This window comes from Orcinus orca, chromosome 3 (assembly GCF_937001465.1).
Source record: "Orcinus orca chromosome 3, mOrcOrc1.1, whole genome shotgun sequence".
NCBI classification, from domain to species: Eukaryota; Metazoa; Chordata; class Mammalia; order Artiodactyla; family Delphinidae; genus Orcinus; species Orcinus orca.
This window is the reverse complement of record NC_064561.1, coordinates 128164856-128190332: the sequence shown is the minus strand read 5'-3', so window position 1 is coordinate 128190332 and position 25477 is coordinate 128164856. Positions and strand designations below refer to the sequence as shown.

At 41.5% G+C, this 25477-nt stretch overlaps 1 non-coding gene and 2 pseudogenes across 1 annotated transcript; all 3 read left to right on the top strand.

The window, feature by feature from the left end:
* The first annotated feature begins 11095 nt into the window (after positions 1-11095).
* Positions 11096-12275, top strand: LOC125963969 (cytochrome c oxidase subunit 2-like; annotated as a pseudogene).
* A 184-nt stretch (positions 12276-12459) lies between these two features.
* Positions 12460-13526, top strand: LOC125963918 (ATP synthase subunit a-like; annotated as a pseudogene).
* An 11033-nt stretch (positions 13527-24559) lies between these two features.
* Positions 24560-24632, top strand: TRNAE-UUC (transfer RNA glutamic acid (anticodon UUC)). Its single transcript has one exon. It is a non-coding gene; the product is annotated as a tRNA-Glu (tRNA).
* Positions 24633-25477: the final 845 nt, after the last annotated feature.

Sequence of the window (25477 nt, the reverse complement as noted above, 5' to 3'; positions counted from 1 at the left end):
CAGGCTCCCTCCATTTTTGTGACTCCACTCAAAAGCCTCTCCATCTGGCCGTTGGATGGGGAAGGAAGGAAACCGGGAGTTTGTGGGCCAGGCGCAGAGCTGGCGTCATGACCTTTGTTCACATTCCTCTAGCCAGAACTTGATCTGTGCTTCCAACTAACTAACTGCAAGGAAAGATGGGAAATACATAGTGTGGTTGTGTGCCTAGGAGGAAAAGAAAGCATATTTTGACAAACACAGTAATCCTCTGGCGTGCATCCTGCCCTTTCTCCATTTGGTCATCTTTCGTTATTCCTTCTCCTAAACGTGCGTTTAATGCTGTCTGTGGTTTTCAGTACTAAAGGTTCATTCCATCATCTCTTGCTATATGTACATATTTTACCCCTATTTTAAAATATATCTGATTATTTCCATATTTCCTCTAATCATATATGATATTTATGATTACTTATGATAACTCAGAAACCACTGCTTATCTTTAGCATGCAGTGTTTCATCTGTCAGTAATTTTTTAACTGCAGGTAACAGAAAACAAAACTAAGAATGGTTTAAACAGATAAAGACAAGTTTTTTCCCCGCATCACGAAGTCTGCAAGTTTATCTGTTGCTGGTATTGGACAGAACAAGTGATTCTTTTGGCTTTTTCCTTATGGTTGCAATATGGCTGCCACAGCTTCCAACTACATATTTACATCCAAAGCTGGGAGGGGGGCAGTTCCAGGTATATCTGTCCTTTTTGTCAGGAGATTTAAAGCTTTTCCAGCACATTTCTGCTTGCTTCCTGTTGGCCAGAATTGTGTAAGAGGCAGAGAAAGCCAAGTAGCCTTTATTTTTAAGTGAGTAAAGGAGAGGGGCTGGGAATGGCTGAAGGTGAATTGGCCAGCATGTCAGCCACCAGATTTCTGACTAGTACAGGCGTATTTCCTTATAGCATATTTCCAATTAAATCTCTGCACTTAGCCCAATCAATTTATTTGACAATTTCAATCCAGCAATGAGCAGGGTGAACTTGAGAAAGTATTCTAAATCTTCTCTATCTTTAGAAGAGTGAATCAGTGTAACTTTCCTAGAGAGCAATTTGAATTCAAAACCTTTAAAAACCTTATTTATCATTTAAGCTAGTAATTCATCACTGTTGGGAATTTGTCATAAGAAAACAATGAGACAAAAAAGCAAAGGTGTGTTTATGAAAATATTGGAAGGATTAAATGAGTTGATAGCTCCCATATAGTGATATACTATGTAGGTATTTAAAATAATCATGAATAAACAACAAGGTCCTACTGTACAGCACAGGGAATACCTGTAATAAACCATAATGGAAAAGAATATGAAAAAGTATGTGTATATGTATAACTGAATCACTTTGCTGTACACGAGAAACTAACAAGATTGTAAGTCAACTTCAATTAATTAAAATAATCATGAAGGTTTATAGTCATTGATCCGGAATATTGCTATGAGATTGTTAGATGGTAAAAGGTAATTCTTTTTTGTTTTAAAGTGCATACACCTAACGCAAAAACCTTTGTAAAAATATGCACCAAGTTGTAATTCCTGGGTGATGGGATTTTTACTTTCCACAGGATCTTTAATGTCCAAATTTCACTTTATTTTTTATAATGGGTAGGTATTACATTTACAATGAAAACTTTCTATTTTGAAAAACAGTTTTAGAAATAGAGTGCAAGATGAACTTTATGTTGATGTAAATAATGTACAAGGATCTCTTTACATGAGGGTCTTCCCATTTTGATCACTGCCTTAGCCTTCCACTTGGTTCTACCAATATAACTACTTTGTTCTGTATTGCTTATTAATGTATGGAAGTAGATTTCTGCTCTACTTTTTTCGTTTTTTTTTTTTTTTTTGGTCTCAAAGCTCAATGCCTTGATTTCTTTTGCCTAAGTGAATATAGTATCAATTCTTTTTTCTGCCCAAATTAATCTCTTTTAAAAAGTATGATCCAGAAAAGGGACAGAGGAAATGTGTAAGTATGATGTGGTTAAGGCTGTCTTCAGGGTAGCTTTTGGCAAAATTAAGAGCCTTTTAAATTTCAGAAACTTGGATGTTATCTCCTCAATATCATCCCAATAAATAAGGTGGTATATAAGCTCTAGTATTTTCTATCCTCATTCTAGCAATTATCTCAGTAGTTCATATATCAAAGCATAGTATTCTGACCCCTCAGCCAATGCTTATTCTGACTACTAGTAGCAGACCCACTAACATTAGCATGAGTTGGAGGACAACCATTTAAACACCCATTTATCATTGGTCAACTAGCATCAATCTTTTATTTTCTTATTCTTTACTTATGCTACTCGCAACCTTAACTGGAAATAATCTTCTAAAATGAAGAGTGTTTGTAGTTTATCACTCTGGTCTTATAAACCAGAAAAGGAGAAAAACCTCCCTACAACATCAAGGAAGAAGCTCCAACTCCGCCATCAGAAACTCTTCCTAAACTATTCCCTGAAAGTTGCACATAAATAGTAAAATATTATTGTTATGTGCTATGTCAGTATTAAAAACAAATTCTAGAGGATGCCATTGCTGTGTACTTTGTGTATTAAATGACCTGCCCCATTACAATTAGTACATACATACTTGATTGTATGATACATTGTATATATAATCATACACTGTTTACTCCATGTGTATGAGTACAAACTATGAGTATTATATGATTATGTAGAACAAAATATTGTACAAATTCCATTAAGTCAAACCAACTCTAGTCACCATACTTATCACAACCAACGACTTTCCTTAATCCCAAGCATTGAGAAATAGGCAGCTTATCCCACAAACATGCTCTTCTTAATCTGGGCCCATAACATGGGGGTTTCTAGAACTGAACTGTATGTGGCATCTGGTTCTTAACTTCAGGACCATCTCACCTAAAATCTCTCAAGCTTTCCTCTTAAATAAGACATCTTGATGGACTAATGACTAATCAGCCCATGTGCACACATAACTGTGGTATCATACATTTGATATTTTTAAATTTGGGGGCATGCTGTGACCCAGCAATAGCCATCTGAGGCCTTAACACCGCCAGTCAACATCTAGCTGAGCCTATACTGAATATTATTTTACAGCAACAACAGCCATAAGGTATTAGTCAGTGCTTAAAATACATAAGAAAATTGATAAAACGCGTGTACCTTCACATGTCCAAATAAAAATTAGCAAACTCCCCTTAGCCCCTGTAGACCTCAAAGTGTATATATTTAATACCAATCTTGACATTTCCAAAACAAGATTAAAATATAACAGTACACAAAAGCCTACTTTCCCTCATTCTATAAGAAATATCTAAATCACAAATTAAGACATATTTTAGCCAAGATTTTTAACAAAATGAAAATTTCAAACACCAAAAATTCTGACTTTAAACCTATGGACTAGAAAAACTTATTCCCTCTCCAGTAGTTTAAAATACTTCCACTAAACGCTAGCATGCTACTTAAATTCACAGAATTTTGATGGATGGGGATCCCCTTACATCTAGCTTGTTACTGTAACTTAATAAAGCAAGGCACTAAAAATGCCTAGATGAGTTTACTAAGTCCATAAACACATGGGTTTGGTCCCAGTCTTTCTATTAATTCTTAATAAAAGTACACATGCAAGTATTCCACATCCAAGTGAGAAAGCCCTCTGGATCAGCAATGATTAAAAGAAGCGGGCATCAGGCACATTAAAAAGTAGCTCATGGGGGCTTCCCTGGTGGAGCAGTGGTTGAGAGTCCGCCTGCCGATGCAGGGGACACGGGTTTGTGCCCCGGTCCGGGAAGATCCCACATGCCGCGGAGCGGCTGGGCCCGTGAGCCATGGCCGCTGAGCCTGCGCGTCCGGAGCCTATTGTGCTCCGCAACGGGAGAGGCCACAACAGTGAGAGGCCCGCGCACCGCAAAAAAAAAAAAAAAAAAATTCTAATAAAGTTAAATTTTAATTAGGCTGTAAAAAGCTGCAGCTAAAATAAACTACAAAAATGACTTTAATATTCCTGATTACACGATAGCTGAGACTCATACTGGGATCCAATACTCCATTATGCTTAGCCCTCAACCCAAACAATTAGAACAAAATTATATGCCAGAGTACTACTTGCAATAGCGTAAAACTCAAAGGACTTGGTGGTGTTTTTTTATCCCTCTAGAGGAGCCTTTTCTATAATCTATCGATGTAAATTCTGATAAACCTCACCATTCCTTGCTAATACAGACTATCGCCATCTTCAGCAAACCCTGAAAAGGAGGCATAGTAAGCACAAGCATCAACATAAAACTATTAGTTCAAGGTGTAGGCAGCCTATGGGGTAGGAAGAAATGGGCTACATTTTCTACTTCAAGAACATTAAATTTTACACAAAAGTATTTATAAAATTAAAAACTAAAGGAGGATTTAGCAGTAAATTTAAAAATAGGCTTGAGTCAGGCCATGAGGCATGCACACATAGATGGTCACCCTCCTCAAATACCGAAACCTATGTATACAACTTATTTATAACTATTTAACATCTAAGAGGAGACAGGTCAGTCAGAGGTAAGCATACTGGAAAGTGCTTGGACAGATCTAAGTGTAGCTTAAAATCATGTAGTTTACACCCACTAGATTTTCATCTTAAATGATCACTTTGAACCAAAACTAGCCCAAACTAATCAAGTTCAATTATAGTATATAAATTAAACATTTATTTACAAACAAAAGTATAGGCGATAGAGATTTTAACTAGTGCTATAGACAAAGTACCATAAGGGAATGGTGAAGTATTTAAATTATTAAATAGCAAAGTTTACGCCTTTTAGTTTTTGCATAATGATTTAACTAGAACAATTTAAGAGAAAGAAGTCAAATGCCCCGAAGTAAGATGAAACCTATGAATAGTTTTTCAGGAACAAACTCATCTATGTAGCAGAATAATGAGATTTGTAGACAGGGGCGAAGAGCCTAATGAGCCTGGTGACAGTTGGTTATCCAGTACAGAATTTTGGTTCAACTTTAAGTTTACCTAAGAAACAATTCTAACATAAATTTAAATATTAATCTAAATAGGTAGAGCTCTTTACATACAGGATACAGACTTCCTTAGAAGGAAGTTATTATTATATTAATAATATTGTTATCATTATTAATATCATAGTTATTGTCATATTAATTATATCATAGTTGGCCTAAAAGCAGCCACCAAATAAGAAAGCATTCAAGTCCAACAGTTTACTTATCTTAATTCCACTAATAAAAACTAACTCCTAACGTAATACTGGATCAATCTATCAACAGAAGCAATACTGTTAATATGAATAACAAGAATTATTTCTCCTCACATAAGATTATATCAGAATGGATAATCACTGATAGTTAAATATAAATTTAACCTAATAATTATTTAATAAATCAGTTGTTAACCCAACACAGATATGTGCTTAAGGAAAGATTTTTAAAAGTAAAAGGAACTCGCAAACACAAACCTTGCCTGTTTACCAAAACTATCACCTCTAGCATTTCTAGTATTAGAGGCACTGACTGCTCTGTGACTGTGGTATTAATAGCCACTGTGGTATCCAGACCACACGAAGGTAGCTTAATCATTTGTTCTTTAAATACAGACTTAAATGAACGGCCACACGAGGGTTTTACTGTCTCTTACTTTTTCTTTTTTAATTGAAGTATAGTTGATTTACAATATTGTGCCAATCTTTGCTGTAGAACAAAGGGACTCAGTTTTTCACATTAATACATTTTTTAAAATATTCTTTTCCATTATGGTTTATCCCAGGAGATTGGAGATATTTCCCTGTGCGATACAGTAGGACCTTCTTGTTTATCCATTCAAACAGAAATGAAAAGAAAGCGGGAGTTGCAATGTATTTTACTTTTTAATTAGAGAAATTGACTTTCCTGTGAAGAAGCGTAATGACAGGATAAGACGATAAGACCCTATGGAGCACTAATTTAGTCCAACACCCCCTCCCCCAAAATTAATGAAATCAAGGGATAACAAAACTTTAAATGGACTAAAATTTTGGTTGGGGTGACCTCGGAGAGTAAAACAAGTGATTAAAACCTAGACCAACTAAGCAAAATATTTTATCATTTATTGATCCAAAAGCTTCATCAATGGAACGAGTTACCCTAGGGATAACAGCATAATCCTATTCTGGAGTTCATATCAACAGTAGGGTTTACAACCTCATTAAATCAGGACATCCCAATGGTGTAACCACTACTAATGGGTCATTTGTTCAATGATTAAAGTCCTACGTGAGCTGAGTTCAGACCGAAGTAATCCAGATCAATTTCTATGTATTTCATATTTCTCCCAGTATGAAAGGACAAGAGAAACCAGCCCTACTTTACAAAACTAATGGATGACATAATCTTAATCTTAATTAATTTACACCAGCCCTGCCCAAGAACAGGGTTTATTAGGTGGCAGAGCCTGGTAATTGCATAAAACTTAAACCTGTATAACCAGAGATTTAACTTCTTTCCTTAACAATTTGGTTATAATCAACATTCTTTTATTAATTATTCCCATTCTACTTGCTACGGCATTCCTTATCCTAATCCAGTGAAAAGTACTGGGCTATATACAACTCTATGAAGGACCAAACATTGTTGGATGTGCTGGCTTGCTCCAACCCATTGCCAATGCTGGCCAGCTCGTCATTAAAGGACCATTAACATCATCAATATCTATATTATTGCATCAGTCCTCGCCTCTACGTTGGCCCTAACAATATGAATTCCATTACCCACACCATATCCATTAATCAATAGAAACCTAGGCATACTATTAGCTGTATTATAGTCTCTCGTCAGATTGAACCTCAAATTCAAAATGTGCAGTAATTGGGACCCTATGAGCAATAGCGCAAACAATTTCATATGAAGTAACACTAGCAATCATTCTATCATCAGTTGTATTAATTAAAGGATCATTTACCCTCTCAACGTTAATCACTACTCAAGAATACTTATGTCTAATTTTTCCATCTTGGCCACTGACCATGATATGATTTCTCTCAATCCTAGCAGAAACCAACCAAGCTCCATTCGACCTAACAAAAAGAGAATCAGAACTTGTCTCTGGCTTCAATGTTGAGTATGCAGCAGGCCCATTGGCCCTATTTTTCCTAGCAAAATATGCCAACATTATTATAATAAATATTTTTTACAACAATTCTATTCCTACGTACCAGAACTATACTCAATTTTATTATCAAAATCATCTTCCTATCCTTTTTTCCGAGTACAAGCCTTCTATCCACGATTCCAATACAACCAACTTATACATCTTCTATGAAAAACTTCCTACTACTAACGCTAGCTCTTTGAATACGAAATATATCATTACTGATCATTATATCAAGCATCCCACTGAACATAATATGTCTGACAAAACAGTTACTTTGATGGAGTAAATTATAGAGGTTTAAATCCTCTTATTTCTAGTATTAAGGAATTGAACCTACTCCTAAGAATTCAGAATTTTCCATGCTACCATATTACACCATATTCTATAGTAAGGTCAGTTAAGTAAGCTATCAGGCCCATACCCTGAAAATGTTGGTTTATATCCTTCCCATACTAATAAATCCCCTATTTTTATTATCATTTCACTATCATTTCAGGAACTACAGTTGTTATGATAAGCTCATATGGATTAATAATCTGAATTGGCTTTGAAATAAACATATTAGCTATTATTCTAGTTTTAATTAAAAAATTCAACCCATGAGTCAAAGAAGCATCCACTAAATATTTTTTGACGCAAGCCCTCACATCTATGCTTGTTAATATATATTATTAATATATAATATATTCTAATTAATTAATATTTATTAATATTATTAATATTAATAATTATTGTATATAATTAATATCATATATAATATTATATATAATATATATTATATATAATATATAATATATTACAGTAATATATAATATTATATATAAATATTAATATATAATTAATATTATATATTAATATTTATTAATATAATTTATATTTATTAATATAATTTATATTTATTGATTAATATAATAATTATTATTTATTAATTAATATCTAATTAATATTATTAATATATAATATATTCTAATTAATTCTAGAATATATTCTAATATAATTCTAATATCTAATATATTCTGGCCAATGAACAATTATAAAAGTGTTTAATCCAGCAGCATCCTTTACCACAACAGCCCTTGTCATAAAACTTGGACTTTTCCCCATTCCACTTTTGAATGCCCGAAGCTCCACTAATATCTGTCCTAATTTTATTAACATTACAGAAACTTGTACCACTATCAATTTTATATTGAGTTTCACCATCCATTAATCTAAACATGTTACTAATTAGAGCTATATAGAGAGATATTTTTTAACATCTTTATTGGAGTATAATTGCTTTCCAATGGTGTGTTAGTTTCTGCTTTATAACAAAGTGAATCCGTCATACATATACATATGTTCCCATATCTCTTCCCTCTTGTGTCTCCCTCCCTCCCACCCTCCATCCCACCCCTCTAGGTGGTCACAAAGCACCGAGCTGATCTCCCTGTGCTATATGGCTGCTTCCCACTAGCTAGCTATTTTACGTTTGGTAGCGTATATATGTCCATGCCACTCTCTCACTTTGTCACAGCTTACCTTTCCCCCTCCCCATATCCTCAAGTCCATTCTCTAGTAGGTCTGTGTCTTTATTCCCGTCTTGCCCCTAGGTTCTTCATGACCTTTTTTTTTTTCTTAGATTCCATATGTATGTGTTAGCATACGGTATTTGTTTTTCTCTTTCTGACTTACTTCACTCTGTATGACAGACTCTAGGTCCATCCATCTCACTACAAATAGCTCAATTTCATTTCTTTTTATGGCTGAGTAATATTCCATTGTATATATGTGCCACATCTTCTTTAGAGCTATATATTTTTAATCAATCATAGGAGGAAGATGAAGAAGTCTTAACCAAACCCCACTACAAAAAATCATAGCCTACTCATCAATTGGTTACATACGTTGAATAACAGCTGTTATAGTTTATAATCCAACTATAATAATCCTATACTTATATCATAATAACACTCATTACATTATTTATATATAATTCATCCACCACAATGCTATCCTTCTCCTAATTTATTAAACACCCTTAATTGCTATAATTATTCTCACTATTATATTATCAGTACTGGATTAGGAATTTAGGTTAGCACAGACCAAGACCCTTCAAAGTCCTAAGCAAGTATTATTTACTGAATTCCTGAAAATAAGGATTGCAAGACTTTATCTTACATCAACTGGATGCAAATCACACTCTTTTATTAAACTAAATTCTTACTAGATTTGACAAGCTTTCACCCCACAGAATTTTATTTAACAGCTAAATACTCTAGTCAGTTGGTTTCAATCTACTGTCTCCATTCAGGGGAGAAGCCAGGCAGAATTAAAGCTGCTTCTTTGAATTTGCAATTCAATATGTCATTCACCACAGGGCTTGGCAAAAAGAGGCCTCAACCTGTCTTTAGATTTACAGTCTAACGCTTGCTCAGCCATTTCACTATGTTCATAAACTGCTGATTATTCTCAACAAACCATAAAGTTATAGTCACTGAGCATCTGTTTTTTGGTGCCAGAATAGAGGTACTGTCTTAAGCCTTTTAATCATGCCAAACCAGGCCCGGAGCTTTACTAGGAGATGATCAAATCTACAATGTAGCTGTACCACCCATGCATTTGTAATAATTTCATAGTTATACCTAATTTCATAGTTATACCCACTATAATTGGAGGATTCAGAAACTGACTAGTTCCACTAATAACTGGAGCACCTGATATAGCATTTCTCCCAATAAATAAGTTTTTTACTTCTTCCACCACCATTTTTAGAACAGGCTAACAGGCTGAACAGTATATCTATGTTTAGCTGTTAGTCTAGCCTACATGGGAGCTTCTGTTGACCTAACCATTTTTTCCCCTACATTTAGCAGGTGTATACTCAATTCTAGGTTCTATTAATTTTATTACCACAATTATTAGTATAAAAACTCCAGCTATATCTCATTACCAAACACCACTGTTTGTTTGATCCATCCTACTTCTGGCCACACTATTACTATTGTCACTCCCACTTCTAGCAGCCAGAATCACTCTATTGTTAATAACCACAGTCTATCAAGCTTTCTTTGATCCTGAAGGTGGAGGTGATCCAATTTTATATCAACATTTATTCTGATTTCTTTGGCCACCCAGATTTTTACATCCTTCTTTTACCTGGCTTCAGGATAACATCACATACCATCAAATATTATTTGGGGGACACATAGTTTTCGAGGGCAGGAGCCCGCTGTGTCCCCCTTTGCCTGGGAAAGCAATATAGCTATTCTTTTCTACTTCACCCAAAACTCTGTCTCTGTTATTTGACTTGGCACCAGTGTACACAGGGTGAGATTTTGGCATCATGTATATATAATGTAATACTAAAAACAATCACTAAAAAAACTATACAAGGAGAAAGACTCACAAACACTAGAGATATACTAAAATGGAATTCTAAAAAATGTTCAAGTAACTCACAGGGAGGCAGGAAAAAGAAAATATAGAACAAACAGAAAACAGAATATAAAATAGTAGAATTAATCCTTAATATAAAAATTATGTTAATACAAATATTATTTGGGAAGAAAAGAAACTTTGGGGTATATAGGAGTAGTCTGGGCCATAATGTCTCCCCAGGCTTTCTTGTATGAGCTCAACACATGTCCAGAGTAAGAACAGATGTTGATATGAGCATGTATTACATCAGCTACTCTAATTACTGCCATCCCCATAGGAGTAAAAGTATTTAGTTGATTAGCAACTAATGGAGGTGATAATAAAATGATCACCAGCCATATTATGAGCCTTAGGTTTTATTTTCTTATTTACAGTAGGAGGTTTAACAGAAGGTGTCCTAGCTAATTCATCCTTAGACAGTGTTTTTCATGATACATGTTATGCGGCAGGACACTTTCACTACATCATATCAACAGAAGCAAGTATTCACCATTATAAGAGGCTTTGTCCACTGATTCTCGTTATTTTTAGGCTATAGACTCAACTCAGCCTGAGCAAAGCTTCATTTTACAATTAAATTTGTAAGCATTAATATAAATCTCTTTCCACAGCATTTTCTTGGCCTTTCAGGACTACCGAGATGTTACTCTGAATATACAGATGCATACACAACATGAAATACCGTCTCATCCATAGGTTCCTTTCATCAACAGCAGTAATACCAGTAATTTTTATACTACTACAAGCTTTCGCATCTAAACAAGAAGTATCAGTAGTGGAGTTAACAACTTCCAATCTTAAATGATTGCATGGATATTTCCCACCATATCATACATTTGAAGAACCTACTTACATATATTTAAGGAAGGAAGGAATCGAAACTTCTCCAGCTGGTTTCAAGCCAACTTCATAACCACTGTCTTTCTCGATAAGTGAGATATTAGTAAAAACTACATAACTTTGTCAAATTAAATTATGGGTTCAAACCTTTTACATCTCTATGCCACATCCATTCCAACTAAGCTTACAAGACTCAACATTGCCTATTATAGAAGAACGTTTACATTTTCACGATTATACACCTATAATTGCTTTCCCAGTTAGTTCTTTGGTTATTTACATCATTTCATCACTACTAACAACTAAACTAACTCACACAAGTACAATAGATGCACAAGAGGTAGAAACAGTTTGAACTATTCTAGCTGCTATTATTCTAATTTTAAGTGCTCTACCATCATTACAAATTCTTTATATAATAGTTGAAATTAATAATCCTTCCCTAACTGTCAAAACTTCAGGTGACCAATGATAATGAAGCTGTGAATGCACAAAATATGAAGTTCTAAATTTTGATTCCTATATAATTGATTCCTATGTAATTCCTACAACAGATCTAAAACCAGTACAACTGCTGCAAATATATAATGGAGCAGTCTCACCTACAGAAATAACAGTCCAAACGCTAATTTCACCCGAAAACATCCTACACTCATGAGCTATTCCCTCCGTAGGCCTCAAGACAGATGCTATTGCAGGGCACCTTAAACAACCCTAATTCTACATGACCAGGCTCATACTGTGGACAACATTCAGAAATCTGGGGGTTATGTCATAGCCTCATGCCTATTGACCTCGAATTAATTCCACTAAAATATTTCAAAAATGATCGGCATCAAATTATAAAATCATTAAGAAGCTAAATAGCATAAACCTTTTAAGTTAAAGACTGAGAATTTTAACCTTCCCTTGAGGATATTCCACAACTAGAAACATTAACCTGACTCATCACTATTATAATTATAGTACTATTTATATTTCAGTTAAAACTTTCAAAACATTCTTATCTTTCAACTCAGAATTGAAAACAAAACATCAAAACAGGGCTTCCCTGGTGGCGCAGTGGTTGAAAGTCCGCCTGCCGATACAGGGGACACGGGTTCGTGCCCCGGTCTGGGAAGATCCCACATGCCGCGGAGTGGCTGGGCCCGTGAGCCATGGCCGCTGAGCCTGCGCGTCTGGAGCCTGTGCTCCGCAACGGGAGAGGCCACAACAGTGAGAGGCCGGCGTACCGCAAAACAAACAAACAAACAAACCATCAAAACATTACACCCCTTGAGAAACAAAATGAACAAAGATTTATTCGCCTCTTTCACTACCCAAACAATAACAGAATTACCTACTGTTATTCCAATAGTTTCCCAAGTGTTTTATTTCCCATACTTCACCAACTAATTAATAACCGCGTAATTTCTATCCAACAAGGACGAATTCAACTTACATCAAAACAAATAATGGCCGTCTGAAGCAGCACAACTTTCGCCATCGAGGCAGCTCTGCCACTGGGAAAAAGCACCGGGACGCTTCCAAATGAAGGTTCTTGTAAGCGCAGGGCTCCGCTAAGTGGGCAGGGACTGGGATTCACTACATGATAAGCATGTTTGGTGGGTCACTCTGCATTATCATGCAAGTAAAGGTGATCCCTCATACATCACTTATCAATATTTTATGTATTGGCTCAAAAAATCTACTAAGCCTTCTACCACATTCGTTTATACCTGCTACACAGCTCTCAATAAATCTAGGAATCGCTATTCCTTTATGAACAGGAACAGTAATTACCGCTTCCCCCACAAAACAGAAGCATCTTTATGGCCCATTTCCTGCCCCAAGGGACAACCATCCCACTCAGTCCTATATTAGTAACTATCTAACCCATTAGGCTGTTTTTTCAACCAACAGCCTTAGCTGTATACCTAACAGCCAGCACTACTGCTGGCCACCTATTAATTCATTTAATTGGAGGAGCAAGGCTTAATAAGTGTTAGCCCTACTACGGCTTTTATCACATTTATTATTTTGATCTTGTTTACTTTTCTTGAATTCTCAATAGCTTTAATTCAAGTTTATGTATTTAACTACTAGGAAGCCTTTACTTGCATGATAATACTTAATGACCCACCAAACTCATGCATATCATATAGTAAACTCCAGTCCCTGCAATTTCCAAGAGCCCCACACTTAAAGGAACCCTCAGTTGGAAGAGTCCTGGAGCTTTTTCCCCAGTACAGAGCTGCCTTGATGGCAAAAGTTGAGCTGTTTCCTGCCACCACCCCCTTTCAAAGGACTTGGCCCCATTCCCAGGGCCCCCTTTTCCTGAGGGACCCGTCAAGTCACCTCTTTCCCTCAGGACTTTGTCCTCCCTGGGCAAGGTTTCCCTCACTCTTTCTTACCTCCAGCTGCCTCTTCAGTTCGTCTTCCCACTTCTCCTGGCTGGTCCTGAAATCTGTCTTCATCAACATGGAGACGTCTGGACTGTTTCTCTTTTGTTCTTTGTCATGAACCAGCTGTGTGAGCTTAGGGAAGCATTGCCTTCTCTGGGTCCCAGTTTCCTTGTGTGTAGTAAAAAAGGGCAGGTCAGATAGGACCGAGCTGTATTCCAAAGGAGTCCAGCCCAAGATCTGTTTTCCACATTGGGCCTTCCTGGTAGTCCATACTCAAGATTGAGCTTGAGTAAAGGGTTTGGGGCTGAAAAAAGACTTTCCACTCCTGAGCTCCAGGGCCCTTCCTGCCCCTCCGCCCTGTGAGGCAGCAGCAGAGTTGGGATTAGGGGTCCTGAGCCTCTGCTCCTTTCTGTTCATGGTCTGCACGAACGGTGCCCTCTGTTTCTTTCCTGATATGACTTCAAATTGTCAGCAGACAGGACTGAGGCCCAAGCCTGGATCTACCTGGCCCACCTTTCAAAGTCTCTGGACCAGTGCGGGTTTCTCTGCTGGGTGGGCTCCTGCCACCCCTCCCACGCCAGCAAGCGTTCTTCTCTTCCACGGCCTCAGGGTAGAGGCCGACAAGGAAGCTGATCATCTCCCCCGCACTCTACAGTGAAGAAAGTAAGGCGTGGAAAAATTAAGCAAATTCCCTGGCTTCTGCTCAGAGCCAGGATGAGACCCCGTCTTCTGGGGCCCATCCATGTTCCTTTTATTAGCTCCAAAGAGAAACAGGTTTTACAAGTTTGTTTGATGTTCCCCAGCTGGTATCCCACCTAAGAGTTTTCACGTGGGAAAAGACAATGGCTCCTAAATTGAAAAGGCCAGAAAGATCTAAGCAGGTCAAGATACAGCTGAGGCAAGCAGGCCCCACTGGATAAGTATCTACCAGCGGGGGTGGAGAGATAACGTCTGAAATGACATTTATCTGTTTGCATAAAAGACACAGAAATGGCTCCTTCTGCAGGCCAGGGCCAAGAAGAGAGGTGTTTTCCACCCCATCACCTTCAGTGTGCGCTACTCCCAGCTGAGGATAAGTTTCAGCGTCCCTAAGCCCACCTCCCCCTAAACTCAAACACCCGAGAGCAGCCTCCACGAGTCCAAGAGACATCCTCATAGAATGGCACCTGGAGATGCCGTGAGGACTCTGCTGCCTCATTTTTAAGTCCCTCCCAGGAAAGGGAGTCCACTGCCTCCTTCAGTGTCTCCTTCCGCGGCCCTTGTTTGACCTGCTAAGTCCGCTAAGGTCCGTGCGGGAGAGAGACGGCAGGCGGCTTTCTGTCAGGCTAGCTCTCCCTTTCCTCCGTTCATTCTTACGCATCCTCCTCCCACAAGGCAGGAAAAAGACATACAAGACACATTGGTCTGGTCTTCAAGAACTCAAGTCAGGTGGAGGGCGGTAGGGTGGACAGGATTCTATACTACAGCGTGGCATTTGTCATTTCACTTTATATGGCCGGATTATATGTCTTGTAAACCAGCTTAAATCTTTGTTGAACTATATAGTGTGAATAAATCAGTTAAACTCTTAAGTGTGTGTGTGTGTGTGTGTGTGTGTGTGTGTGTGTGTGTGTGGCGGACGGGAGGTCGGTTCCGCAGCGCCTCTCTTCCAAGTGTCAGCGACAACTCATCACTGGTCTCTGCTGCCAGGTGCCCCCTCCACTTTCAATCTGTCTTACAAGCTATCACCTGCTAATGCACTACTTATAAACTTTCAATCGTTCTCCTTCGCCTATAGAATTGAGTAAAAATATCACGTCTGGCAGGGAGGGATTTCCAAAGTATCATCCCTCTGACTTTTTCCAAGGAAATTTCTCTCACATTTCCCCTGACCTCGTGCAATACTTTAGCCTAAAGCAATCTGGTCATTGACTCCAAAGCGCTCTTCAAACCCCTGACCTTTGGCCATCACGGTCTCTTGCTCTACCTGTGATCTCTCTCTCTCTCTCTCTCTCCCCCCGCCCCCCATCGCTGACATTCAAAACCCTACCCACCGAAGGAGATGCCTACTTTACAACAAATGCTGCCCTCTTCTCCCTTTCAAAACTGTCCTCAGACAGTGATGACAATGAGAAACAGAAATGCAAATTACCCCCTTGACAAAGCTAGAGGACACGTATAACTCAAAATCACGAAACATAATAAAGAGCTATCAGTGCAATTACAGCCAGAGAATGAGAATATCCCGGATAGTCCTGCCGCTGAAGTGAGGGAAGGCTAGCTCCTCCCCCATCACCTCATTAGCAGGTGAAAGCAAACATCTCAAGTGGGAAGGGTGCCTTTGGGATAGTAAGCGCAACTCCCAAATAAAATTGATCATACGTGGTTCTCCAAAAGCAGGTGACGACCATTCAGAGGACAAAACTAAAGAACTATTTAGCAATGCGAACAAGCAAGTGCCTTGGCAGCAGGAGTTTCTCTGACCTGATTTGTCTCCAAGAATATGTGGAGAAGAAGGGTCATATGGAGAATCACATGTACAAGCCGTATTTGCACAGAAGTCTCCATCTGAGCTCTATAGTTGCAATCTTGGTTGGTTTGGGGGGAGTAAAGTATAAAAGAATGAACTCACACCCCTCACATCATATCACAGGAGAATACTTGTTACCGATTGGAGCACAGGCCTGTCCTCTCTCCATACATAACTCCTAAAAATATCTTGCCCGTGAAACACTCACCTTATCCAAATGAGAGTAATGATTTAAAATGTCTATGTTGGGACTTCCCTGGTGGCACAGTGGTTAAGAATCCACCTGCCAATGCAGGGGACACGGGTTCAAGCCCTGGTCCAGGAAGATCCCACATGCTGTGGAGCAACTAAGCCCGTGCGCCTCAGTACTGAGCCTGTGCTCTACAGACCTTGAGCCACAACTACTGAGCCCACGTGCCACAACTACTGAAGCCCGTGCACCTAGAGCCCATACTCCACAACAAGAGAAGCCACCACAATCAGAGCTTGTGTACCGTAAGGAAGAGTAGCCCCTGCTCACCACAACTAGAGAAAGCCCGTGTGCAGCAATGAAGACCCAACACAGTTAAAATTAAATAAATTAACTTAAAAAAATAAAAATAGATAAAATGTCTCTGTAGTGATAGTTAAACAAAAAGGAGAGAGAACAAAATATTGAGAAGCATGACAGGGAAAACAAATAGCAGGTGAAGTATAGACACCTGAAATAGGTTTCCATGAAACACATTTGAGAAACATGAAAAATGAGACCGAATATAAAATTATGAATTTAAAAATTTGATGAAGCCATGACCTTCATAAAACAAAAGCAGAATGAAGACAAGCAGGAGCTCATGGTAAGGCTAAGAAAGCAGGAAATGAAAGATGAACCGTCGCAGCTAAAGAGAGCAGTGGAGGAACGCAGAAGCCCGGCCACGAGGGACCAGTAAGAAGGAATTATTATTTATGTCACAAGCCGTTCAGCCATTCACGTAAATTCATATCTAGACTCAGCCTCATGAATTGCCAGGATTCTTGATCTGCTCTGCTTGGGTCCAGGACTGGCTGGCCTGTCTTCTGTCTTCCATCCTCAGAGGCTTTTTATCCAGTTTCCTTAGAACCACCAGATCCGGTTGGCTGACTGCTGGCCTAGCTCCTCCTCCACTGTCAGCTTTGACACAGGGGATCTCCTGGTTCTGTTTCATTTCCATCTCATCTCATCATCTCATCTCACCTTGTCTCATTCTTCATTCAGCAAATATTCATTGAGCACCTACCATGGTTCTACCCTGGGAATATGGTGGGAAGCAATTCGGACACATCCCTGCTCTCACGGTGCTTATAGTCTAATAAGGCACACATATCTTTAAAACAAAACAAATACACGTAGAATTGCCTTGTGAAGGGAGCACTGGTAAAGTAAAACTTTTTTTTTTTTTAAAGAGAAAAGCTGCTATTTAAGTGACCGGTGCCACTCAGTTTAAGAGGAGGAAGCACACCACATAGGACAGATCTTCCTTCTGGAAGAATCTGCCAAGGAGCCTCTCTCAGGTGTGAACTGTAAGGCCAGAAGGGCCCCTCTGCTGGGAGAAGGTGTCCCAGGAACTTGGCTGTGTTGTAAAGTCTGCTCCACCTGATTTTTGGAACGCAGAGCTCTGAGCACTCCAGGAAGAGGGTGAACAAAGGACAAGAAGGCCAAGGAGACATCTTTGTCACCACCAAAGAGAGCCCTGCCTAGGGTCACCGTGAAGTCATTTTTAAAACTATGCTCTTTTAAAGTTGGCGTGTAAAATTTTCATCATAAATTTAAATAGACAGGATTTCTACTTATGTCATGTTGTAAATTATTGACATTTAAAAAACATAAAAATATACCTCATTTTTAAAGATCCCTAAGAGGATACACTTATCAGTGGTTTGACACTCACTGATAAATGTCTGTGATTTGTTTTAAAATTCTGCAGTTAAGTGTGATACTGTGTGTGTGCTACTCAGGTTAAACTCCAACAGGTCAGCTAGGGTACCAGAAAGTCAGCTAAGATCAGAAAGGCCACAGGCCAGGAGGCTTCCACAAGTGTATCTGCATCTTCATCTCAATCCACACCTGGACTCAGCTAATTAGCATAAAGGTCCGAAGTGTGGTTTTATTGGTGAAAGTAGTGGCCTGTTAACTGGCACGATGAATGTTGATGATGGGCTTTTTCTTTGGGGAATTAGAGGTATGCAGGACTGTGGGTGGCTATGATTTTAGAGGTACCCCTTACCCTAGAGTGAACCCAGGCAAGGTCGATGTGCCCAGAGGGAAGGCAGCAGAGGCTCATTCCCTGACAAGGCAGCCAGCGGCCGATGGACGAGGATGGCCGATGGCCTGATGCTCATTGAGCACAGAAAATCCTGGCTCTGGGGTGCCACCTCCAGAGGTCAGTGTCCTCACGCCCATGGGTGGGCAGCTGCATAAATTGCTTTGTGCCGGACTGTTAACAGTGTTTAATAAGCGTCTGTATGTCTCACAGAACTCGATCCGACATGTTTGAGACCTTTGCTTTTACCTGTTAGTGGGATTGTGAGGGAGTAGCTAGCCTTCGGGTACCTCAGACATCTTTGGTAGCTAAACCTGAGAGGCGTATATGATTAAGTTGGTTTAGCTCATTAGTTCATGACATGATCATAATCTCAGTAAAAATTATCCAGCTTTTCTTTTCTTAAATTTAATTTTTACCTTTTTTGGCCGTGTTGGGTCTGCATTGCTGCTTGCGGGCTTTCTCTAGTTGCGGCGAGCAGGGGCTACTCTTCGCTGTGGTGCACAGGCTTCTCAATGCGGTGGCTTCTCTTGTTGCAGAGCCTGGGCTCTAGGCACACGGGCTTCAGTAGTTGTGGCACATGGGCTCAGTAGTTGTGGCGCACGGGCTTAATTGTTCCGTGGCATGTGGGATCTTCCCGGACCAGGGATTGAACCCGTGTCCCCTGCCTTGGCAGGCAGATTCTTTAACCACTGCACCACCGGGAAGTCCCAGTTTTTCTTTAATAGTAATACATTTTACATGCGTTTTGTTATTGTAAACTTTTATTTCCATATATTTCCTCCCCACAGAATTTTATCCTAATGTAATATTTTTATACAAGAGCATCTTATTAATCACCGTACTTTATTTCTTTGAAATAAATATATTTTGCTTTGCAAAAATATACACCATATGTATATATTTTTCCACATCACAAAATATTCTCATTTCAAACATTCTTTCAACCATTTAAAGTGTAAGAATCATTCTTAGTGCTGTAGGCATTTGAAAAACAGCAAACGCAGAGAGAGGCTTTCTCTGAACTCCCCTGGTCTACCTGAAGACAGATCTTCCAAACGAAACTCAATTGTCATAAATCCCCTTTCCAGGAGTTTCATCAGTCAGGGAAGATTGACTCTTACCATAGAAGAGAAATTCCAGAATTTTTAACACCACAACCCAACCAACTTTGTCACAAACTATCACACCTCCCATTTATTCCTCTAAGGGCCCATTCACCCCCGCTAAACACCATTTACTCTCCCCAAAGAAGCCACCGTTCCCCCTCCCTTTTCCCTACTAAGATGGCATTTAAGCCTGCATTCTAGGCCACCTTGGGGACTTACTCATTTTCCCCTGGGTATCTCCCATGTATCCGTGAGGTATCCATGATAGTAGACGTCTGTTTGTTTTTCTCTTGTTAATATTCTTTTATTACAGGGTTTCAGCCAAGAACTCAGGAGAGTAGAGTGAAAATTATCTTTCCTCTCTTACCTCTTGCTGTTGGATGGAGGTGCGTCTGACTTAGGCCTCGACTGGAAATATCTAGTGCCCTCAAGGAAGAACTCATCCAAGTGAGGGGAGCCTAGAATGGTGACGTGGGTCCAGGGTCAGGGCAAAGTCACTGTGAAGGGAACTGGCATTGGCACAGCAGGAGGCTAGGGCTGGAAGCCCCTGACTCGACCTAGAAGCCATCCTGCTTTAGGAACCAAGCACCTGAGAGCAAATTCAAGAGCTATAGCCCCGGGACCCCACGCCAGGGGCGTCGTAGGTGGAGCCCGTTTGGCCAAGGGTTTACCCATGGTTGTCTTCTCTTGAAGAACCGTGCTGGCCAGGCAGGAATTTGGACCATCAGAGGCGTCACTGGACGGGAGGAAAAGGCTCCCTGGGTCTTGGGCCACCTGCTGAAACCGTCGTCAGAAAGTGAGTCTAGGAGCAAAATGTGGTTGGGTTGCCAGGCACTGCCGAGGGCCCTTGGGTTTGGGGACACCGATAGCAATCGAGTCCAGAGCTGTTCTTTCACCAGCAGCACTCATCTGCAGAGGTGCAGGCTCTGAGCAAAGCACACAGGTGAGCAAAGGCCGTGCTGGCAGACGGTGTATGAAAAGATGCAGGTCTGGAAATGTAGGGCAACAGAAAGAGCGCCACTGACCTCACAGGCCTTGGAATCTGACTACACAAGAAAGACATGAAGAAAGGAGAGGAGTCCGCTGGAGCAGGTGCAGGGTCCGGGCGTGCGTGCAGGACGGTAGTAGCAGGAATGGTCCAATGCCTGCATTTGCAGGAGGAGCTGTTTCATGTCAACCGTGGTCTGGTGTGAGCCGGCGGGAGGCATCCCCTGAGGTGGATGGACAGAAAGAACTGGAGAGGAGGCGGCCAGGTGTTATCCTTGCGAGGGTAAAAGCATCCAGGATTAAGGCGGGATTAGAAATGGAGGAGAACTGAGTGCCAGGTGCCAAGACCCTAGCTAGACGCCAGGAGATTTGGGAGATCAGCAATGACAGGGACAGGAAGGACAGAAGGTGACACAGTGGTTTAAACAGCAAAGGGTGGGGGAGAAGTGGTTCCAAAGGGATAGTAAATAACTACGCTTGTGATCAGTGCCCTGAATGAAAAATACCAGGTACTATGAAAATAACAGACAGTGTGGGGAACCAGGGCTGCTTCAGAGGAGGAAGTCTCTCTGGGGAAATGACCTTTAATTGGAGACTTAAAGAATGAATGGGAGTTTGTTAGCTTGCCCTTGAATGACTCTAAACTGACATTGAAAAACAGCCATTTCACCTCCCGCGCACGGCAAGGAAGGATGCTGTGGTAGCTCTTGAGGGTCACCCACGAGAGGGGAGAAACTTGATGCGTCAAGCCCAGCTCAACCATTTCCTGGCAAGGCAGGAGCTGCTCACCTCTCTGTGAGTCTGTAAAGTGGGGCACGACAATACCTACCTCATCGGCTTATCATGAAAGGCAAGTGGGTTAAGACGTGGACATCACCGAAAACACAGAGCAGGTTTTATGGAGGGGTTCGCTGTTATCACTATTCAGGAGGAAATATTTCTCCCCGAATTGCATCCAAGCACAAATTACAGTAGGTCTTTCTCTATTCATGTAATCCTTTCAATAACCCTGTGAGGTAGGGTCACAAGAAAAATACCCAAAGAGCAGTTTTCTTTTCTTCCTTTTGGAATCAACACTAGCTTTACCTGCATCCTGTGGCTGTGACTGACGAGGGACCGGGGCACTCAGGAGGTGGCTTCCTGCCAAACCACCTTGAATTTTTTAGATGCCTGGCTCTCAGGTGTCCAAATTCTTATTGCTTCACTTTCTGGGCCAGCAGTGGCTGCAGGAGAAGCCAGGGCTCAGGTGTGTGACTGTGAGGCGATGACCAGTGCCACCCAGGGAGGCTGCACCCTGCCTGCTGGACCGTCAGTGGTCAGATGGCCCACTCCCAGGGGTCTGGGTTGGGCCATTTGGAGAGCCATCTCTAAGTGTCTCAGACAAGTTTCCAGATCTCATCCTAAAATGGGTAAATGACTTGAGTGCATAACATCGAAAGGCTTCCAGCCCGCCCTGCACATTAGCAGCGAGCTGTTTGAACGAGGCAGGAAATACACTTAACCTTTTCTTTCACTCTTCTTCTTCTCATTTATTTTCATATTTATTCCATCTGGCTATATTTTCAAAACACTGTAAACTGATTTGAATCCTTTTTGGAATCGTAAGTGGCAGCCAGGAAGTGGAGGGCCGAACCAAGGGCACAGTGATGGGGCTGAGACATGCAGACGGACCTGGGAGAGGTTAGGCAGTTAGAACCCCAAACTCCGGCCACTGGCTGGCTGGGGGAGCACCTGGCAGGGTCCCCATATCCCTCCAGGGACACCAGCAGCAAAGACGCCTTCCAGAAGCTTGGGTGGCTGCAGACAGTCGTGGAGCAGAGGCAGAACGACAGGGCAGATAACACAGGGTGACCACCTGGACGGCTAGTGTTTTGAGATCACGTGACACACACCCGCAAGATGCTGAGAAATAACTGGGAGACATGCTTCAGGAAGAAGTGAGCTGAGCTGGCAGTGACTCAAACCATTGCAAACTGAGCATTCGAAGTCAACACAACTCACTTTGCTCTCACTGGGCATGCGGACCTCCCTCCTCTTCTATCTCTATACCTTCTCTGTGGATTCGTCATCAGATCAACCTTCCTGAAGGTTACGGGGGAGGAATCGCAGATGGGAGACGAGGTGACTAGTCGCAATACGTCCACTGATGGCCCGCCACGTGCCAGAAACTTACTCCTCCAGGCATCCTTTGAGGTAGGTCGGTTTATCCCCTTATTACAGAAGAGGGCACCGAGGCACAGAAAAGTTGTTTACTTGCCTGAGGTCACACAGCTAGTAAACGGCAAAGCCAAGATCTAAACTGGGGTCTGACTCATCCCCTTTTTATAAATACCGGGAGGAATGATTCATTCTTTGGGACCCAGTGAGCTCTAGGTGTTTGATGGGGCCAACAGTAGATGCCAGGAGACAGGAGACCACTGCATTTCCATAGACTTCTTACTGTCAACACACTGGTCTCCTCTAGTCTGCCGCCCAGATGCTGCCACCTCTGTTGAAGGGGTCTCCCTCCCTCAACAGTGTGGAGGCCTCCGCTGATAAGACCAAGTGGCAAATCCTCACTTTCATTCTGTCTCAAACAACTCCTTGTGCTCCACACCCTGGGCTCTGACTAGCCACACTCAAGCGGAGCTGTTATCAGCCACACAAAATCGACAGCACCAATCCAGGCAATACAATGACTGCAAAAAATTCATCTTTGCACTTGAGGTCAGCTAAGGGGCCAAATCGAAACTCTCGACTCAAGCTTGCTAAATCAGTCAATCCCACCCCAGACACAGCTCTCAGGCCCCAGGTCTACATCCAACATCAGGGTGGGGCAGAAGAAGATGCCCCGAGAACCTCGGCCTCCCCTGACTGCAGCGCCCTCTGCAGGGTTAGGCAGCTGGAGGGGGCCCAGCGCGGTTCAAAGGCGTCCCTGGGAGTCCTGGGAATATCAGCTGGCACGTGGATCCAAGACCAAGCACTCGAGAGCAAGTTCCTGTACACCAGCCCCGGGGGAGGCTCAAGAAATGTCAGGAATTGGAAGAGAGGAATGCATGCCTCTGGGTGCCAAGGTTAATTGGGGGCAGAACCAGAGAACAACCAAAAGAGAAACGAGAAACCAGAAGCTGGCAGACTCAACTGATGGACTGTCTTTCTGCAGTCTTGTGAGTCCTGAAAAATGGCCATACTGACTTCTAGAACCCTGAGCCAATCACTGGTCCTGAGCTGCTTCTCCAGGTTGGCAGTGCCCCGGGGAGTGTCAGGCATCAGTCTGCCCCTTGCTTTATGCCTGCTTGGAGCCCTCAGTAGCCACATATACACGTGTAAACTCTTCCAGAGGATGGGCCCAGCCCTCTTGATTTTGTAATAAACGTCACTGGCAGACCACAGGAAATTGTTCCTTCCAGAATCCCTGAACTCCAGGCCTATGTGTTCCATTGCCTACTCAGCTTCTCCACTCAGGTGTCTAGGAGACATCTCAAAGTTAACATGTCCCAAACCGAACTGTGAAGCTCCCCCCTCAAACTTGGCCTGCCTTTAGTCTCGGTCAATGCCGGAACCATGTTTCCAGTTCTTCAGGTCAAAAACCTTGGAGTCAAAACCCACATTCAGTCCATGGAAAACCCCGTTGACTCTATCTTCGAGATGTATTATATGAGATATATACAGAATCCAATTGTGTTTATCACCTTCAAACAAAAGCCACGATCATCTCTCTCCCAGGTTATTTATAATAGCCTCCTAAATGGTCTCTTCATCTCTACTTCCTCCTCCTCTGGCTATGCTCACCCAGAAGCCTCTGTTTTCTTTTTTAAAATAAGTCAGATCACATCACATTCAGCTAAAAAACCCTCCAAAGGCTGCTCATCTTACTCAACGTTACTTACAACAGGGAACTCCCTGACAGTCCAGTGGTTAGGACTCCGCACTTTCACTGCTGAGGGCCCAGGTTCAATCCCTGGTCAGGGAACTAAGATCCTGTAAGTGGCGCGGCACAGCCAGAAAAAAAAAAGGACTTACAGTGGCCCACCAAGCCCTGCTGACCTCCTCCTATTCCACTCTCCCTTGCTTACCTACTGCAGCAACCCTGGCTTCTTGTTTTTCCCTGAATATGCTATGCCTGCTCCTGCCTCAGGGCCTTTGCACTTGCTGTTTTCTCTGCCTGAAGTGCTCTTCCCCTCTTCCCCCAAATATCACCACAGTTCTCTGTGGCAGTTCTAAAATATATTCACAAATCCTTTGATACTCTCCCCTTCAAGAGGTGGCGCATAATCCCTCTCTCCTTGACTTAGTGACTCAATCCTAAGAACTAGAATAAAGCAGAAGCAATGGTGTGGGGCTTCAGAGACTGTCATAAAAAGCACTACAGCTTCCTCCTCATTTGCTCTCTCTTGGATTACTCACCCTAGAGGAAGCCAGCTGCCATGTCATGAGAACACTCAAGCGGCTCTGTGGAGAGGTTCACATAGTGAAAAACTGAGGCCTCCTGCCAACAGCCATGGGGGAGAGTCACCTTGGAAACAGGTCCTCCAGCCCCAGTCAGGCCTTCAGACGATGCAGCCCCAGCAAACTGCTTGACTGCAGCCTCATGAGAGATCCCAAGCCAGAACAACCCCGCTAAGCTGTTCCCAGACACCTGACCCTCGGAAACTGTGAGAGAATAAATCTTTGTTGTTTATAGCTCTACATTTTGGGGGCTTCCCTGGTGGCACAGTGGTTAAGAATCTGCCTGCCAATGCAGGGGACATGGGTTCAAACCCTGGTCCGGGAAGATCCCACATGCCGCAGAGCAACTAAGCCCGTGCGCCACAACTA